General features: G+C 34.8%; 1 protein-coding gene across 6 annotated transcripts in view; it reads right to left on the bottom strand.

Moving 5' to 3' along the window:
• Nucleotides 1-10,021, bottom strand: part of LOC115890389 (zinc finger homeobox protein 4-like) — a 40,460-nt gene that overhangs the window by 11,696 nt on the left and 18,743 nt on the right. The gene's annotated exons all lie outside the window — the stretch shown is intronic.

Below are 10,021 nucleotides of genomic sequence, written 5' to 3'. Positions count from 1 at the left end.
GTATAAACGTCAAATTGTTATTAGATCAACATTTTGATAGTCTTAGCAGCGTTTTTTATCTTTTGATTGTTTTTTCAAAATGCCAACAACTTCAACTACTTTAAATAATAAAGGTTGTTTTAAATAATAATCATGTTTTTTATTCGTGAAATATTCTACCGAATTACACTCGTGCTTCAAAATTACCCTGATAATAATTGGAAGAGAGCAAATTAATCAGCTGTCATCGTGACAATGGTAATCGGACCAGTTGCGTGACATTCACAAACAACTGCTGCAGCCCATCCAATACTTGTCTTGCAACAAGTTATCCACAATCTATCTTGCAATAGTTATCCACAAATCATTTTTAAGCCATCTTTCGAAAACTGACTTAAAATCAAATGACTTAAGTCATTAAAATTATTTAAATCAAGAAAATACTTCTGTAAGCTTGCAGCTCCGACTCTATTAAGTTCTTTTCGCACTCCCTTAACCTTTTTTTCAATTTCCATTCACCTAGTCCGCTTTTATTAATAGTTATCCACGTGCGGCCCTCTTCCCTCCTCTCTCACCTCCTTCTTGCCGAACAACCATGCCCTGTCCCAAGGAGGCGTGCAGCCGTCTCGGGGGCGAACGCCGAAAACATGTGTTGCGGCCGGTGCACCCCGCATTTAATGATCCTTACGAGAAGGGCCGCCGCAAGGGCTGCTTTCGCGGAACGAGGCTGCGACCTATTTGTCGAGGCGACCTTGGGGATGTAGTAATCAGGGGAGAGGGTCGTTTTTTTTGCTAGAAGGTGGTGTTGAAGGTGTTGTAAGGAAAATGTGTCGAGTGGTTACTCGGTTATTTTTGATGTGTTTGAAGGGTGAGAATATTCTCGTGCGCTTGTGGATGACTTCAAATAATAATACGATGCAATTTTTTTAATTAGAACACGCGTTGTAGATTGTAGGTGATATAGGAGGGGGGGAGTTAATCACCGTGACCTTATAGATTTAATATATCTCCCTTTCTTGACGTCCTAGTTTACGAGTTCACGAAACGTCGTTACAATATCATGAAAAACATTAATCCATCCATTCCGAGTTTTATTCCTAGTTTTAGTTACATCTACATTCCGAGTTTTAGTCTTTGGGACTCATCTCAACTTCCTCATTGACTTACCTCTTTTATTTCTCGCTAGCTCGTGTGTCAAGACCGTATTGAAGTTATGTGATGAATTTTGTACGTGTTTTTGCTCTGAGTCTTTTTATCTCTTCAATACGCTGATGACTGTGCTCGCTAGTTGCAAATACGTTACAGCAATTGCAAGAAATGTTGAACACATATACATGGGCATACGAGGTCTTGGGTCTTAAGCTGAACATCGATAAAACTAAAATCATGTGCACTCCCCCGGAAGATCACAACAATGCTATAAAAATCGGAGATGAGCTGTTGGAATATGTAGCGGAATTCAATTACCTCGGCAGTTTGATTTTGGAAAAGGCCAATATCGACTCTGCTGAAATTCAGCACAGGATTAGCATCGCATTCTGGAATTTAAAGACAGGGTTTTCTACAATCATGACTTGAGCACAAAAACAAAACTTGCGGTGCACCGAGCAATATAATTCCCACCATGTTATATGGAAGCGAAACCTGGGTGCCGTACTGCCGACACATGAACGCATTAAACAAGTTGCAACAGAGAGACATCTTAGACAACTCTTAAGAATAAAATGGTTCCATCATGTCTCAAACGTATCGGTCCTTGAAAAAAGCTAACTGCGAGAGTATTGAAGTTATGATTACAAAGTCCCGCTTAAGATGGGCTGGTCACGTATGCAGAATGCAAGAAAAACCGCATACCAAAATCTCTGCTTTACGGTGAGCTAGTAGACGGTAAGAGGCCGGGTGGACAACTCAAAAAGGTTCAAGGATATTTTCCACGATAACTTAAGGGGAATTAACAAGCAGAATTTGTGGGTAGAGGCAGCTCACAATAGAACAGAAATGGAGAAGAATTGCCAAGTCAGTTAAGAGCGACAACTAAAAGTAAAGAGGCAACAAAGCAATGAGATTTTGAATGTCTGGAGTGCGGTAGACAGATAACATCACGTATCCGGGCTTTTTCAGTCACAGAATAGTTCATGAAAGAAAACGCCTTGTGTGACCATCTTCTGATGCGTGTCAAATACTCGTCAGCGAGTAATGGCGGTATGGTATGGTATGGTGTCAATGTCGCAATATACTGAGGTATTCATTGAGGAGACAGTTGGAGAATTCATTCCAGATTACGAACGGACTCTTCCAGGCTCTTGAGTTCTGCTTTAAGTTGGTTTCCACTTGGGAAGCAGAACGGTTCTGGTCCAGTTAGTGGAGTCTCCGCTCTTTTTCTAGCTAGATCGTTTGTTTTTTCATTATCTTCTAGAATATTTCTCAGGCATTCTTTAAGCAACTTCAAATTGATGGTTACTGGTTTGATCACTTTTAATGCTGCTTGATTAGAGGATAAGATGGATATTTCTTGATTTCGATAGTTCCTATCTAAGTAATATTTGACGCTGATGTAGGTGCCTATTGGTTCGGATTTGTTTATTTTTCGGCCCAAATACTCCTATTCCTGTTCCTCCTTTTGTTTTGGAAGCGTCAGTATACCACGTTATGGTATGGTCTTTTACCTGGTTAAGTAAACATTTCTCTCTTCCAATCCTTTTTAATGCTCAATACTACAGTGAGGTTTTTCTCAAAGTTGTTGGTATGTCTACTGGGAGTTGAAGGAGTGGAATTTTTTTTTCAGGGGTATCCCTGAGTTTACAATACTTATAGTACTGTTTCCGTTAATGACCATTCTACACTCACACAACACTTTAAAATTTTCATGCATTTTATTTTATTTTATATTGTGCTCTGGTGAACTAATTTTGATGATCCTTTCTTCTAAATTAAAAACGAATGTTGCCATCTGTCAATTATACGAGGGAAAACAAAATGTTGATATTTTGGTGAAAGTTTGAAACACATCTAGGCATATCTTTTCTCGATAGTCGCAGATATTCGCTTTTGAAGAAGATACTAAAATTTTTTCGTATTTTTTACATTAAAAGCACGCCTTTGCTTTTGGTCCTAGTCAACAGACCTATAAAATAGTGTTTATGATTTATGTAATGTCTTTGAAAATCATATTTCTATATTGTCTTTAGGGAAGTTACTCTAGCAGATATCGTTTTAAGACCAAAAGTTGATCTCTATTATGATCAATTACAGCAGCAATAACTGATACTTTAGAACTTAAAACCATCTCTACTATAGAGTAAACATCAATAAACAATAATAATATGACTTTTCAATGACAGTGACATTACAAAAACAATAAACACTATTTTTACAATGTGTTTATGATAGGGTTGGCCAACTTTCAAAACAAAAAATAGAGGACGAGAGGGTAAACAGCACCACAGTCGATACATTTTTTGAAGCCCCTCCCAATTGTCAAGAATTTTTTAAAAAATTTTATTCTCAAAACTTGTTAAAATAAATCAAACAATTTCTACAAAATTTTAATTTCAAAATATAAGCTACCAGTAATTAAACATAGACAAGCTAAACGTGCATCGCTTCCACAAATATTTCTTGTACATAAATATTTCTTCTGTACGAAAGAGTGGGAGTAGCAAATGACATGTTGTCAAATTAACAATTTTAATAAGCATTTTAGCAATAAACAAATATTTTTTTATATTTTGTGTTTGGTTTGTAAATAAGAGGACATTTTCAATACGTGAGAGAAAAGAGGACAGAACGGTCATACAGAGGACTGTCCTCTGGAATAGAGAACGGTTGGCAACCCTAGTGTATGAGGACGATCCATGCTAAAATTACTGTAAATCGTTACTGTCTTATTCATTCAAGCGAATATCTCCAACAAAAATAAAGCTATTGAGATGAATCAAAAACCAAACAATCGAGAAAAGAGGTACCTAGGTGATAAAATTGTATTTTTAAATTCCTTGCTTTGTTAACATATTCCACAGGGCGTTTCAAACTTTCACCAAAATATTAACATTATCTTTTCCCTCGTATAATTGACAGATAGAAACTTTCATTTTTAATCTAGGGAGAGATACTAAGTCAAAGTAATTTAGCTACAAATTGTTTAAAAAAATCATCAAAATCGGCACACTACAATAATAGTATATTACATACCGCGGAGGGAAGTGTTTCATTACTGTCGGGAGATTAACTAAATCTCGAGACAATAATGAAAACTTTTATTCGAGGTTTGAATACTATTTTATTTACAACCACATCATTAATTAAAAAATAGGGACATTATTTTATTTTGAAAAAAAATATGCGAAAATTTGTCGTTTTCTGTTTTGGTATTTCCATATCTATAATTACCGGTACCAGTGGTTATGGCCAGAGAGAACACCAATACTACTAAACTAAAGTGAGAGAGACCGATCAACGTTAATTTCTGAAGACTGTGTTAGTGGCGCGACCTTTGGCGTCTAACCCGAACTATGAGCGCATTATCGATATAGTAGGTTGCATTCATACTTATATACTGGCGCCAAAAATTTAAAATTTGTATATGTGAACCGAATCTTAATCTTTCAAGTTTATTATAAGAAATCTTCGTAGTTTTTTTAGATTATTTTGTTGACAACGAAAATTTATTATTAGACTTTAAAGCATGGGCGCCGGACAGGGGGGGCAAGAGGGGGCATTTGCCCCCCCTGGATCACTGAAACAATAAAAATAAAAGCTATCTTCTTACATCCATCTGTAAAAAAAATAATCATTATTATGAAATTGCTAGGTGTTACCTGTAAAATAATAAAAAAATGTGGTAATTATTGGGAAAACTGGAAATCGTCCGATTTTCACCAAAATTGGTAAACACACTATTTTGAGGTCGTAGATTACGAATCTATTTTTTTCTTGGCGGTCTCTTACCGTTTTTCAGAAAAACGGAAAATTATTTCAACATTGAATTTTTCTTTATTTCGGCCCTATAAAGTAATAATTTCACTATATTTTCATTATATTATAGTTTATCTAAAAGCCACACTTGATTGGGGATAGAAAAGTGTCCAACATTTTACTGAAAAACACTTTTCTTAACAAAATAGCAAAGAAAATTGAGACCAGATGGAAGTTTGACATTTGATATATCCTTCTTTCTCTCTCCTATGTAATAAGAGAGACAAATATATTCTAGACCTAATCTAGAAATTTGAAAATTTACAACGTTGCCATATCTTCTATTTTTTCGGGTGATTAGGGATTTTAAATAAATTACCTATTATGAGATCGACAATAATTAAATATACACCTATATCCACAAAATTACGCGGAAGAGTTTTGATTGCATTGGTTTTAACTTCTTTGCGGAGGGGGTTAATCTTTTTTTAGTTAATCTAATAATATAACAACAAAAGATTAACACCCTCTGCATGGAAGTTGTAACCAATGCAATCAAAACTCTTTCGTGCAACTTCGTGGGTATAAATAGTCAGATCTCGTTGGTAAAATAGCAGTTATGGGAAGGAGCCGTTCTTCTGGCGACCGCCTTTCGTAATTCCAGAATGAGCGAAAAAAACACGCTAAATTTAGGTTTAGCATTGGCAACGTTGCTTTAAATGCCAGAAACACATAAACTTACTTCGGGTTTCTCTTATTACCGATTCTGAACCGTCCTAGAACTGTGATGCGTATGCGCAGAAGGAAATATGAAGACATTATTTCATTTGCGCATGCGCTGCAGAGTTCTTGGACGGTTCAGAATCGGTAATAACAAGAACCCGAACAAAGCTATAATCTAACATTTTCAGATTGTTTACAAATTTATTTTATCAAATTTTCCTCTAGTATGCATAGAATTGGTTAAAAAAGTAACAGAAAATAGCAAAAACATTATTGATTATTGAATACCTAACAAAATATGTGCTAGAAAACCTTAAAATTATGAGAAATTAAGAAAAATTCGATATTGAAATTATTTTTCCGTTTTTATTTTTACCTTGCCCCCCCCCCCCCTAAATTTCATTCTTCCGGCGCCCATGTTTTAAAGCATTAAAACCTATAAATAAAATACTGTGTAGGAACATCATAATTTATTTAACTCCATATTCCTTGCCATACTCCAACTCAAGGCTGCAATCTTCAGTATCTTTTTTATCTAACTTGGTTGGGAGTGAACAGGGAAGCACGGTTGGGAGCTCGCACAGAGTATCAGTAGGTATCCCGTAGGTATTCAATGTTTTTGATAGTCTTTATTCTATAACAAGAACCTAGCGGTTGAAGAAAATAATTTGTATTACTGGAAATAATATCAGGTATAATACCATAGGTTCCATAGGTATCAGAAAAGAATGTGATGTTTTAAATTAAAAAAATTAAATTAGCAATGTACGATTATTATGTGTACTCAATATTACTATTAGGTATGTTAAAATAATTACCTAGATAAAACTTACCTTTAAAGGAAACGTTTTGTCTGGGTCTCAACCACAAAACAAAAATTACAAAAATGCCGAATAATCGTGGAATCTGAAATAATCAATAATGACAATAATCTTCTCTTCTGACAAGCTAAAAGAAGAGGCACATTCAGTCAAAAACAATTTATTACTCCGATTTGCTCCGATTATCAGCAGATTTTAGTTATCTTCTTCTAGAACTACGAAATAGAAAAAGCTACTGACAATCTAATTAATCCTGTCAAATGTTTAACTTGCAAAGTTGAAAACTTCCTTTTTTGACCGCCTAAACGCTATGCGCGTCTGGGATGCGCGGTGACAAAATAAACTTGTCTAATGCTTGTTTACGAAATGCCCTATTCCACAAGCCCTCTCACTTTAGTTATTAGTTTCTCTCTGGTTATGGCGCAAACACATATTCAACATATTCAACATCAGAACAAACAACTAAGTGAGAGTTTTGAATTTCTCGTTCGCTTTTTCGAATTTACATAACATAGAAAGCCAGAATGTTGTCGTAAAGTCCTAATAATGAAGACTACTTTAATATTGGTACTCCACCAGAACTTACAGAAGCTGCAAAAAGAGCAGAAGCCAGTTTACTTCCAGAGAAAAGTAGGGGGCGATATGAAATAGAATTGAAAGTATACGAAAAATGGTAGCCGAAAGAAATGATAACAATATTGCTTCGGAGACAGTTTTGATGGCATATTTAAGCGACATGGCAAGGCAGAAAAGGCCATCTACTCTTGGGGCTACGTACGGCATGATACGGATAATGCTAGAATTAAGGTAAAAGACTGACATATCAAAATATCACAAACTCGTCGCTTTTTTAAAACGCCAGAATGTAGGTTTTAAGCCAAAGAAGTCTAGCATTTTTACCTTCAACAAATAAATGTATTAAAATCTTCAATATCAATTATTATTGTTAATCTTCTTGTTTATTTTTGTTGACGTTAGATAAGTATTTAATAAATATATTACAAGAATATTTTGCTTAATTAAATGAAGCGAGAAATAAGAAAAACCGAGTGAGGGAAATGGGCGCGAGGGAAGTGGAGGTAATGTAATGTAATGTCAGTATTATTACATATGTATGTGGTTGTAAATAAAATATATTAAACTTTAAAATACACCAAAAGGAAGTTTAAGGTGCCCATTTTCCCTGCCGATGCGGTGGTGGTAATTCAAAATAATGAGTAAAACAGTAAACTATAGTTTCTGTACTCAAGCCCTATACCTATAGTTAACATATAAATTTTGATGTAGTCTTCTTCCTGGCTTCTTCCAATTAACCTCGTATTTGCCAAAATCCAATCATTGCCTACCGCGTCGAATTAAAACTAAACACGGTGTCGTCGTCGGCCATTACCATCGTCGTCCACGAAATTTGATCGACCAATTTCGAAAATCGCGCCCGGGACGTGGAAAAACGCCAAACGATTCGATATCGGGGCCGCAAATTGGTCCGTAACCTGTCATTTACGAGATCAAACCGGCGCTTTATTGTGTAATAAAATGTTTTACGGCCTCGCAGACAGGTCGGGGTGGCGGCGATCTTCTCATCGACTCAAACTCGGCCACTTCGGCTTTTTTTGTTCGCCGCCATTCGCCGATTATGCATTTTTCTTGTAAATGCATTTTTAACTGTGAGCATACAGTTTTTAATATCCTTGATTATATGTAATGTCTATATTTTTTTAAAAAATTTCTATACCTAGTGGCGGATTCATCTCTCCAAAAAAATCCTTTATGGGTATTTCGCCACTGCACTGCATGAAAATCTACAAAATAAAATAGTTATTTTTTTTGTAAACACTTCTGCGTTAAACCTAAACGGACGCTGCTTGTCAGAAGTTGTGTTTACAGTAATAAAAATTTGCCTAACAAAGAAAAAAATGCTTAACGTTTCGGAAAGTTATCTCTTTCCGTCGTCAGAAGCAAAAAAATACAAAGAATAAAACTATTTAAAATATTTAAATTCAACTATTCGAGAACACTTTACTTTTTTAAAACAGATACGTCTACAAGAAACCGTTGACGTTGTGTCAAAATGACATTATATCAAGTTAAAGTTCAAAATTAACAATTACTACCTGATAACAATTACTTAATAAGGTAAAACCATAAAGCCCCAAACTTTCTGTATGCTTATTTTTAAATTTTACGTACGTTATGTTTATTTATGTTATGTTATGTTCTTTAAAATCAAAAAGCGATTGCCATACATTACCAACCTCTACAAATGCATGAGCAATACATTTATTTTTATTAGATTGTATTAAAAAAGCCTCGTTTATTTTTCTTTTAGAGGCTATCGCTTCTTTCATTATAATTTTGGCATTATTTAAATTTATTCTGTGCCCTGTGTCCCATGCTGACAAATCTTAGATTTGTGAAAATCTCCCTTTCTTAAATAATCTTTATGTTACATGTCTACATGTATGTACTTTTTGTAATTATGACTTAAATTTTTTTGAATTGTATGATTTGTATTGTGTATTTTCTGTTTTTTGTATATATTTTCTTTTGTGCTTTTGTTTGTTTTGTGATTGCTTTGTCGATGAAGCTGTTTTGGCTTTTTGCACAATAAAGCGTTGTTTGTTTGTTGTTGAACATTTAAGGGTCTAGATATTTCACCAATGTAAAATTTATCGCATTCACATGGTATTTGGTATATTACATTTTTTGTTTGTTGTTCTGTATTCATTGGTTTAGTATGTGATAAAATGGATCTAAGTGTCTAATTTGTAGATTGTCTTGCAGTGGCGAAAAACCCATATGGGATTTTTTTATATTATTTTAGTGGTATCATAATTTTTATAAAATCCTATTCGTGGTTATCGTTAGTTACTTTTTTTACTATTATCGTTGATTAAAGAAATACGAAGATGCGCAACCTTATGGGCGATTTCGTGGCAAAAAACTGTCCGAGATGTAGCTGGCGTTACCATCAGCCTGTCCGAGAATTCCCAGATTTAGTTCAGCACTGGGCCGCCGCGCGCTGATAGTCGTTTACAGCGCAGCGATAAAGAATACTGTACCGTAGTTCTGCTTTCAGTCGACACATTGAATGACAGTGTTGCCAGAACTACTGATTAATCCGTAGATTTACGGATTTTCGGTACTGTACGTTGATAAAACGGATTTTCTATCATTAAACAATTTAATATAATATTACATGATTAAACAAAGAACGGCCTCAAAGTTGGCTTGCAAATGATGATCGTTCTTATTTCATATATAAAATATTATAGTAAATGTTAATAATCGTCATTTCCAAGCCGATTAAATTACTTTTTTTGATCATACGACATATTCAGTACCTATAAAAGAATTTTTATTTTTGTTGTTTATTCTATGTTTAACACGAATACATTTTTCATCCAAAGATATTTTCATCAAACGTATTACAGATATTAAATATTTTAATATGGCAACACTGTCGCTTTCAGATCCACATCGTCTTCGATATGCCTCCGCTGGCCGAATTAGAGAAAATAAGTGTTTTATGCGTTGACCGCAGAACGATTGGTGTCTCCAACATACCGCACTTGGGACGTAAG

This window comes from Sitophilus oryzae, unplaced genomic scaffold (assembly GCF_002938485.1).
Source record: "Sitophilus oryzae breed Bouriz unplaced genomic scaffold, Soryzae_2.0 scaffold_864_pilon_pilon, whole genome shotgun sequence".
Lineage (NCBI taxonomy): Eukaryota > Metazoa > Arthropoda > Insecta > Coleoptera > Curculionidae > Sitophilus > Sitophilus oryzae.
This window is presented reverse-complemented; position numbering and strand designations above follow the sequence as displayed.